This window comes from Eulemur rufifrons, chromosome 17 (assembly GCF_041146395.1).
Source record: "Eulemur rufifrons isolate Redbay chromosome 17, OSU_ERuf_1, whole genome shotgun sequence".
NCBI lineage: Eukaryota > Metazoa > Chordata > Mammalia > Primates > Lemuridae > Eulemur > Eulemur rufifrons.
The window spans coordinates 55,149,897-55,160,339 of NC_090999.1; the positions used below are offsets into that span (position 1 = coordinate 55,149,897).

At 37.3% G+C, this 10,443-nt stretch overlaps 1 pseudogene; it reads right to left on the reverse strand.

Annotated features, from left to right (window-relative positions):
• Nucleotides 1–9,635: 9,635 nt before the first annotated feature.
• On the reverse strand, nucleotides 9,636–9,983 carry LOC138398423 (transmembrane protein 263 pseudogene; annotated as a pseudogene).
• Between the last annotated feature and the right edge of the window lie 460 nt (nucleotides 9,984–10,443).

A 10,443-nucleotide genomic window follows, 5' to 3' on the forward strand; every position in this document is an offset into this window, starting at 1 on the left:
TTTCTGTATATACATATATTCTTTACATATTGTTTGCTGCTTAGAAATTCTTATCTTCCATGTGTTGTTCCAAATTTGCCCACTTTTCTATTTCCAGCCCAGATAAATGGGTTTTCATTCCAAAGCAGTTACCTGCAAGTGGAGGTAAAAATGGTGCAGAAATGTCTCTGTGTGTGCTTAGTGCACGCAGATCCAGGCAGAAAAACTGTACACTACAGCAGCTTTCATTGTCAAAGGATTAAAATGAAATACTCCTTATTGTAAATATGTGGGACATCAGCTGTGGATTATTTTTTCCCTCTAAGGTGAGGTGTGAAAAGGAACTGACAAAACTTAATCCTAAAATTACCTAATTTCGAATCACAGGTATTTTCCTCAGGAGGTGATGGGTGGATTTATTTTGTTTTTGTTTTGTTTTTCACTAATGTTATTTGTTCAGCCTAGTAAATGTGTCAACTTTCATGCCGTCGTCTGGGATGCTGAACGCTGAATAGGTTCCACAGAAGCTAGTGGATTTTCTTTGATAGGAACATGAAATGTTTTCTTTTTTGAAGGGTTGAAGTGTGAAGAGAGTTTAGTATAAGAAGTGAAATTCTTCCACAGAAGGCTTTAATTTGCAAGAGACAACTTGTGCCTCCACAGGCACAACTTTGAACCTGCTAAGGATTTAGCAGTTGGTGAACCCTGCAGGTATTACGAGCTTCGTTGGTTTACTGTGCAGGCCACCAAATCCCTTCCATCAGTGGCTTCGAACTCCTCAAGGCTAAGAACTCTGTCTACCAAAAAAAAAAAAAAAAAAAAAAAAAATCAGAAGAATTCTTTGTAATAGTTGTTGATGAAGAAAATACATAATGTCAGAGAGCTATTATAAATTCACTATGTCTTTGAAAGAAATGTTTGATTTTAATAAATTACAACAGCATCCGCGTACACTTAAAAATATATGTCATTTAACTTGGAGTCAAAACAATGAAAGCAGCAAAAATGGAACTTTCCAATTTTTCTATACGGCCATCCATTTTTTAAAAACACACCACTGTAATAATTGAAGGGCTATTTATTATAGATGATACACAATGAAGATGCCATACTGCAGGAGCAAATGAGTAACACTGACAGGATGATATGACTCAAATAATTGACGCAGCCACACAACAGTCTTAGCTGTTTGTATATTTTGGCAAGTCACAAATGTTTTAAAGACTTCAACTGCAATGGTTAAAATGTGTATTTTTATGCATCTCATTACTTAATTTATATAACAGAAAGAAAACCGAAAAGGATACACCCAGAAAATTTGGAGAAGGAATCAAGTTGGTTGTTATTATTATGCATTTTTTAATTAAGGTATCTAAACTCTGGAATTATCATTAATTTTAAAAAGGTTATTTCCATATAGTATGAATAAATAATTTCTACTATATGTATAAGATGTATGTGGAAGAGTAATTTTTTGAGATTTTAATGTATGTTTTGATTATGTTTTAATAATTTCCTCTCTACTTTATTCAAGCCTGGAGTTTAGAGTATCAGTGAAAATCTTTCAGTGAGGACTCTCCATTTCAATTCAAAGTGAAATCACCATAAAAGTTTATTTATTAGATCCCCTGGAAAATCCAGGCATGGCTGAAGCCAAAGCTGAAATGAAGTTGTCTGTGTCTGCCCATCTGCGTTCCCCGGCAGGCTCTCTCCCTGTCCCCCAGCATCTCTAGGCCTATTGACTCCAGCAGAGACAGCCTCTGTCCCGATACTCCCATCATTCCTAGATTGAGTCTTACTGGCCTAGCTTCAGGCTCCTGCCTATCTCTTAGGCAATCACTGTGGTCTAAGGAATGGAATGCCCTTATTGGCCAGAATTGGGTCACATGTCTGCTTCAAAAAAGATTATTCCCATATAAGCCAAAAGCAGATAGGAAGAGGTGTATTCCCAAAGGAAATGAAGGTGCTTTGCCATAATAAGAAATAGTTACTAGGCCAAGAAAAGCAAAACTATTCCGGTTACCTAGTCTTAGGAATTTTTAGAGGGATGAAAACAGAAATTTGCTTGAAGACCACGTTCTGGCAGGTCCTGAGACCACAGGGATCCTGGCCACCTGGGAGCCCCAGAGAGCAACAAGGTGCAAAGTGACCACAGGTTTGGCCTTGCAGTGGTGACCAGTGGGGAACACAGGGGCCTCCTCATGCTGCGGTGCTGCACAAAGCCTAAGGACATTAATACAAACATGGGGAAGGAAACTCAGTAGTGACTCTGACAGAATTTCCTGTCAGCCTGGCATGTTTGGTGCTTGATGTTTGTTTGATGACTAAGATTTAGGTGACCACTCATATTATTTATAGAAAGTATTTAGGGCCCGTATGGATTCACACCATCCTTGAAAAAATTATTTGACACTCTAGAAGCCTGTGAGCTACGGACTGGAAACCACTGTTCAGATCTAGGTAACATTAATCTGGAAATTGAATACATTCCTAAATATGCCTTGCTCTCTATCTATTAAATAGGAAACATTGGGCATTCACAGGATATGCAAGTAATAAACATGGTCTCTAAGAACACAGGTTTTGTAGTTAGACTGCCAGAGTTCAAATTCCTACCTCAAAAAAACAAACAAAAAATGTTTCACCACTTTCTAGTTGTGTGGTCTTGGCAAAGCTAATTAACCTTTATAAGTCTCAGTTCCTCATCTTTAAAATGAAAATAAAAGCAGTACTTACCTCACAGGTTGATGTAAGGATTAAAAGGCTATTGCTTATAAAGCATTAACAACACTTGACATGTAGTAAATGCTCAATAAATGTCAGCTACTATTATCAATCCCCAAGAAAGTCAGAAAGGGTCAGGCTATATCTATCACCACTTTTCAAATACCAGTGCGAATCACTACATTTCAAACATGAATACAAAATGCTTAGCCTAAGGATGTTCAGCTGCAGTTGGCTGAATTATTGAAGGACAGATTTGCCAAGCAGTGGAGAAGAGATGTATTACTGGTTTCCTCTGAATATATTGTAACCCAGTTGTCAGCTGGATGCCTTCCTACCTTCACCTGCAGCCATCAACCAATCAGCAAGTCTTCCTGCCCTCACCTACATGCCCCCAACACAAGATTTAGGCACATGTGACATAAACTGATTTTCATAATTAGGAAATTCTGTCCTTTCCACTGATTTCTGACAACTCGTGATCTGATCTTCTCCCTGAATATGCTCCCTTGGTTCAGCCCCTGTTGCTCTAGATCCAGAATTCAGCTCCTTAGCTAATTTCCACAAAAGATCAATTCAAATCAACAATTTTATGCATTCTAAAAGGTTCCTGAAGTTTCACCAGGTCGTGGGAAGAGGTTACATCTCACGCTGCCATTTGACTAGATCACCACACTCAGTCTCTTCTCCCTTTGCTCTCACCTCTCAAGAATAATAAGAAATCCTTACTCATACCCCTTGGAATGAAATTTTTACTTCAAAGTAAAATTATTAAGATACATTTTCCAAACAAATACAGTTTTCTGACTAAGGAATTCTGTCACTGATCTTAGAGAAATAATATTTTTAACCCTATGTCATTATGTTAAAGATTTATTATATACACTTATTCAGGAGATATATATTAATACAATGTACCTACTTTGAAAAAGGTGCTGTGCAGGAGATGAGACCTTGAACAAAGATGCTACTACTAACAAACCAATCCGAATAAAATAACATTGTATCTCCATGTGCCAGTAACTAATGCCAAGAATATAATGAATCTGCAGGAATTTTAAAATGAACTATTAATATGTTTTAAAACTCAAAATGATTGTGGATATTTAAATGTTGACAACTGTCAGACTTTTACTGTTATCTCTATTTTCAATGCTGATATTTCATGTAATTTGTATTTACTTAATTAAACTCTGGGGATTAAGCTAAAACAAAAAACTTGATTTTCTGGCCCATAGGAAATTAAGATTCCCTCAGATGATCTACGTTTCCAAGAGAAGAGACTTCTGACATTACAAAATTATTAGAAAGGTAATATTACTAATAAATATAAACTCCAGGAAGGCAGCAGCTTTGGTCTCTTTTGTTCACTAAAATATTCCAAGCTCCTAGAACAAGGACTGGCAGGTACTCGATCCACATTTGGTAAATTAGTTAATACACAATAATTTATAGAACTTCATGTATTCAACACATTTATTATGTGCCTATTTTATGTCTGCCTGGCCCTAGGTGAATTAGATATGAAATTTTATTTTTAAGGTCCCCAAATATTAAAATTCCCACCACTTTCTTAGGGAGGATTAATACCTCTTGGAGTTAGGAAGATTTCCCTGACAATTAAATGTTTCCTTTTTCTTTTTATCTCTCTTCACAACTCAATTCTTCAATTTCCTGCTCAGTTGTTCTCTACCAACCTATGTTCAATTAACCAGTATCTTTTTCTGAGTTGTACGGCATGCCCTAAACAAAGCATCATATTCTAGCCATGAACTCTCAAGTCATTTTGCAAGAAACTGTCAGTTCTCTGACTTTAAGCACAATAATTAAGTGCAGTTTTTTGTGGCACTGAGGTTTTATATTTTTAACTGGCATAATTGCTACTGAGAATTACCTATCTTTTCTTACCCTCATTTGGAGCTGTTTCAGAATTATGGTCTTTTTTGCTTTTATCAGTTCCATCAGTATATTGCCACAACTAACATCTAAGAAATACCGACTGCCAACTCTGAGAAACATTTTGCATACATTTTCTCATGTAATTCTCACAAAATAAAACTTCTATAACATAAATATTATTCCTTTGGTCTTAATATAGATGGAAGACAGAGGTCACATAGCTATAATGAACTGAGATTTCAGCCTGTGTATTCTCACTCAAACTCTTAACCTCTCTCCTGTTGTCACACATGTTAGATCAAGTTTATTTACACTGTCCTTCCTTTACTACTCTTGGTTAATATTTTTAACTTCTGTGCCTTTTGTGGATCTGTACTCCAGGACAGAATCTTGGAGTTGTAAGCTTCTTATTTTTCTACAAGGTTGATGCAAAAATACACGTTCAGCCTGGAAGTAAATATTTGTTAGTGGCCCAGTAAGCATCCATTCGTGTCTCCCCTACAAACAGAATTGACCCCACTTCCAGCTCCAGGTCTGGATTCTGACTGATGTTAATCCATCTGTTAATCTAATCCCTGCTGGTTGAAGGAGGAGCAGTAATTTAGATTAAAGTCAATCAGGATATGAAGATCATCTCACATCAATGATTGGTTCATTGGCCTTGTGTGAAACTCAGGCACTTAAGCCATGGTGGGGGGAAGAAAAGCCTTCTCTCTGGCTCTGGATAGTGTGATGAACTGATCCAACCCCTTTCACTTTTATATCTAAATTTAACTTTTTATTTCTTTTATTTGATCAAGAAGTTTCTTCCAAATTTCTTTTTTTGAAAGATAACTTCAACATTTAATTCTGTCCTAGGAATAACCTAGTTTTAAGAACTCATTCAAATTAGTTTCTAGATTTCTCTAATTTTCTAATCTTTTCTTTCTCAAAGTTCAATTCACTTGAAATTCTTTCCCTGAAACTCATTATTGGTGCACTGAATTATCACAGTTCAAGGTCACCAGTAGCAAACTTGCCTCTTAACTTTACATTGCAACCTAATTAGTTATTGTCAATAATCTGTAAATATAATATGTCTTTGCCTCCACAAAAACCATACAATGTTAGTGATAGAAAGAACCTTAGGGATCATATAATCCTACTTAATTATTTAACAGATGGGAAAATTAGGGCCAAAAGAAATTAAGTGACCTGCCTAACGTCACCCAGTTAATGGCAAGTGTCCTGTGATTCCTGGCTCTTTCCATTAAATCATCCCTCCTCATATGCAATAAAGCCTACCACAATTATTAATAAATAAATAAAACCCAGTATTTCAGGAGACTAGTACAATTTCATAATATCTTATACAATCAGTATACCATAAACCATGGGGACAACATAAAAAAGGGCACTAAACTGAACTTAATTGATTTTCAAGTCTCAATGCAAGTTAATATAATTTTCTGTGGTTAAAATTCTATTTGAACTTTGCTAGTCACTGAAAATGAATTTTAAAATACTTTTTGGATCATAAAGTTGACTTGGTCCTAGGAAAATTTGTTGAAGATACAATGTAGATTGCTTTTGTAAATCAACAGATATTTTATTATAAAAGAAGACGATTTTTAGTAGACTTTACCTACTTTAAGACAGTAATAACTAAATATTAAAATATTTTTTCATGTGCTTCCTATAGAGCAGATAGACATTCTTTTTTGTTCTCCTCATCTGCAGCATAGTTCTTAAAGCCTCTCTGATCATCAGAATCAGTCTTGGAGCTTTCTAAAAATGTATATTCAGCTACATCCAAAACCAGAACCTCAGAAGGAGAGCTCGGATATCCATATTGTTTAACTCTTCTGGTAATTCTGCTTCTTGGTCTAGTTTAAGAAGCACAGCTCTATGACATTCCATAAAATATGCATCTGGAAATGTTTTACTGTTAAAAATGAAAATTCCAGCATACAAACATACCCAAATACTTATTCAGTGGACAATGGATGACAAGTGGAATAGTTATAGAGATAGTCACATCTTCTGTGTTGATGAATATAAGCATGTAAACAAAATCCAAATTTCATTGACTCTAAGATGCCATAGATTGTAATATTCACCATTATTTATGAACTACTAAGGAAAAAAGAAAGTTACCAATTAAGCTGACATGCCATTAATTGTAAGGTGCCTTGTAATTTCAAAGATGATAAAAACAAGATCTTAAAATTGATGAAGTCCATCCAGTAAGCTCTATTCTTGTAATTGGAGTTCTAATGGTGCCTGCCAGGTTGAAAGTGAGTAAAAACAGGAGATCAGCCTCTAGGATATCAACAGAAGGGAAAACCCGTATTAATGATTCTAGCAAGACATCTCTATGGATCTTATATGCCTCTTCTTCTAAGGCTTTTCTGATAACAAGAAATCCACCCTGCTGAGCTCTGAGCCCCCATGATGTATTGGAGAGCTTTGGATAAAACTGATAGCAGGACGGGGCCCTTCATCTGCAGGTCTGACTTTGATGCACATCACACACACACACACACACACACACACACTTCTCTGAGAGGTCACTGAGAAGCAAAGCACTGAAGGCAATATATGCTTAAAAAATAGATTTTTCACAAGGGTGGCATTCAATTGTGATGTATTGATGTGGGAGAATTTAATTTTAATGGGTTTCATATTATTATTTTTTGTACCAAAAATGTAGGAGTTATATTTCCTGTTGGGCTAGTTGCTTTCAGTTTGCCTCATTTTAAAAAAGCCAAGATTTAAACTGAAAGTTTTTACTTTTTATAGGAGAGGAGTTATTGGGAAAAACAGATGAAACTTGTACCCTGGACTTTTCCATTCTCCCTTCTTGATATTCAGTATGAATGATACATTTGTATTTACCTACCCTTTTAGTTTTATAACTACCCATACTAATATCATGAACACAATATCCTTCTTTATTTATAATATTAATTTTATATATCTTAAAATTCTATTTTGGTTGCTCTACTAACTCTGCTTCCTTTGGTATTGAGTATATTGCCTCCATTTATGATGCTGGCATTTCTTGAGTATATTTTTTTGATTGTGCACTCATCTTTATCATTGAGAGCCCTTATTAGATTGCCCAAAGTATCTCGTAGTGTAGTTTCTTTGGGAGAAAGTAGGAGCTGCTGCTGTAGCTTACATACCACGCTGTTTTCAGTGAGAAAGGGGGAGGGACAGGATATGCCCCTGGGCGGTGACTGTTCTCATGATCACATGTGTTCCCCCTTCATCTAAGCAACACCAACCATCAGGAGCACTGCCCTTTCTCTTCAACAGAGTGCCCTTTCCATTGTTCCTAGTTCCTAGTTGGCAGCAGACTTTCTTTCTTTCTAGTTTTTGTGGCCCAAAGTAAGAAGATGAACAAAGCCCAGTATGCACTTACACTCCTTACTAACTGACCTCCAAATGATGATCCTCTCCAATGCCTAAGCCCCAACTCTGCTTGGCTTCCTCTACCTCTGTCTGTGGCCCGTTGGTGCTCCCCTTCATACATACTGAGCTACCATTTCTCTATTTAATTTGATCCCATCTGCTTTCCAGTGTTCACAAATTCATCACAGATTTTGGTCTTCTGAGTTCTATGTCTTATTTTCAAGAGCAGTTATATATGTACGCACGTTGTGCATGTATTTTTAGAGATTTGACAAAGAAAGATTGAATGTCTGTTTGCTCAGTTTTTGCCTCTCTGCTTCATATTGCAGGAAGCTTCACGTTCTAGGTTTCCTTGTCTACTTCTGGGTCAGTTTACTAATCACAGACACCTGCAAAGGTTAGAAGATTGCAGCAGGGGAAAAGCCAGAGTATTTACTTCTCTCCTCTCTCGATGTTTCTTTTGACATCTCTAGCAATGACTTTGTTTTCTCTGTGGCTTCAGTACCCACTTGATGCCTCCTTTTAGGGTCCCACACTAAACCTGGAACCACAGCTGGATGGCCCTACCTTCTGAGCTCTGTTACCAGAGCAATAGAAATAGTGGCTCCCTGCTGTTTTATATCTTTTATTTCTCTCACTGCCTCCAGTTTTCCTTCTTTGCATTTTCATCATGTGGTAACTAATCTCCTGTATTAAATATGTGTTTTTTTAAGGCCTATAATGGTTGTTTTCTTAATGGTCCCTGAATGATACAGAGTGAGAGACCAAAACGTGTTCTCAGTCCACCATCTTGAAATGAACGTCTAGAAATGTTAATATATTTTAAGAGCACATTTTTTTGAAGTGTATAATTTGATCTTAACTACTAACAAGACAGTTAACAAGCACTATCTTATCCACTGACAGAAAGAAATGCCTTTGTCCCACTACACCTGATATTCTATAGAGGGAAAACTAATTTCACAATCTTTAAAAGAATCCATAAATAATTCTAAGAACTGCACATACTTAGGGTATTGGAAAAGGTGTTTTCTTTTGTAAGGCATCAATAATGAAATTAATAAAATGCATATGTAACAAAAGATGGTTCACACTCCGTATCATAAAACCATTTATCTTTTCTTTTAAACTTCTTTAATTCCTGCTACTTTTGCCAACTTAAATAAGAAAAGAATGTCTCTTGACCTAATCAACTATGGTTATAAAAAAACTAAGACATCTGAAACTATCAGGCACATCAAAGGTAGAGTTTATGTAGTTCAAGTTTCCCTTCTTAAGGGGCAGATGAGTTACCTGGCACTTTATACATATGAAACTGTAAAGATCATCTACCAAATTCAACTTTCACATTTTTAGTCAAACTGAAAGACTTACAGTAAATATTCAAACATACCATATCTTCAGTTACAACTAAGTGTAACATTTTACCATATAAAAAGCTGAAACTTAAGCATGAGAAACTTTTCATAACACTGTGCTTGTATTGGTCTCTTCTTTTTAGATGAAAGCCAGTCATCAATACTTTCAACACAGCAGTTTAGAAGATAAATGTCCAAAACAGGTGACTTAGTTATAGTCCATAATTTAGCAATTCAATGCCACTGGCATCATAATGCTGTGGACAGCAAGTGTATATTTTAGTCAGATTTGTCCTTCTTCTTTCCTGTTAAGGGCACTGTTAGAACAGCAGACCCAACAGCTGTAACTCCTCCAGCCACAGCAGACGCACCCGCTTTCACCAGCCCTATTCCCATGGAAGGCACAGTTGTAACAGCTGTTTTGGTCACCTCCAGACTTTTTCCACCAATCCAAGCCATACCACCAATGGTGGCACCAACGGATCCCTTTGTAACACTGAAAATACCGCCAGTCACACGGGACAACATGCCTGGCTGCTGCTGTGGGTGATCTTTCATTGAACCTTCTGGTGGCTCATCACTAAGGTATGATGGGATTTCCTGTTCATTTTTATCTGCCTGATTCATGATCTTCACCGGGGTCGGGTCGGTCGGGGCCGGCGCCTGGGGCTGGGCCCGGGGGAAAGAGTGGGCAGCACTGAGGAGGGCGGAGGCGGCAGAGGCAGCTGGCACAACCCGGGCAGTTGCGGGCTCCGGAGGCGTCGCCTCAGGCTGTGGAACCAGAGGACACCGGAAGTGGCGGCGGCCTCTGGCTGCGGACATGGTGCCGGACGCAACCCGCCCCCTCCGCCCTAAGAACACATTTAAGTGCTGCTTAAAATCATGTAGAAAATCATGAACCTATTCTCTGTTTCAAGTCCAGAACTCCCTAAGTAATTTGATGGAGCAGTTGAGACCATTCTGGCCCCTACACAGTTCTCCATTTTCCAGTGTACCGGCAGCAGTGCCTTAGTGACAATTGTTATCATTTATCTAACGCTGCCAATTTCCATTTTGATATTTGCAACCTGGTCTAAATAAAAACCAT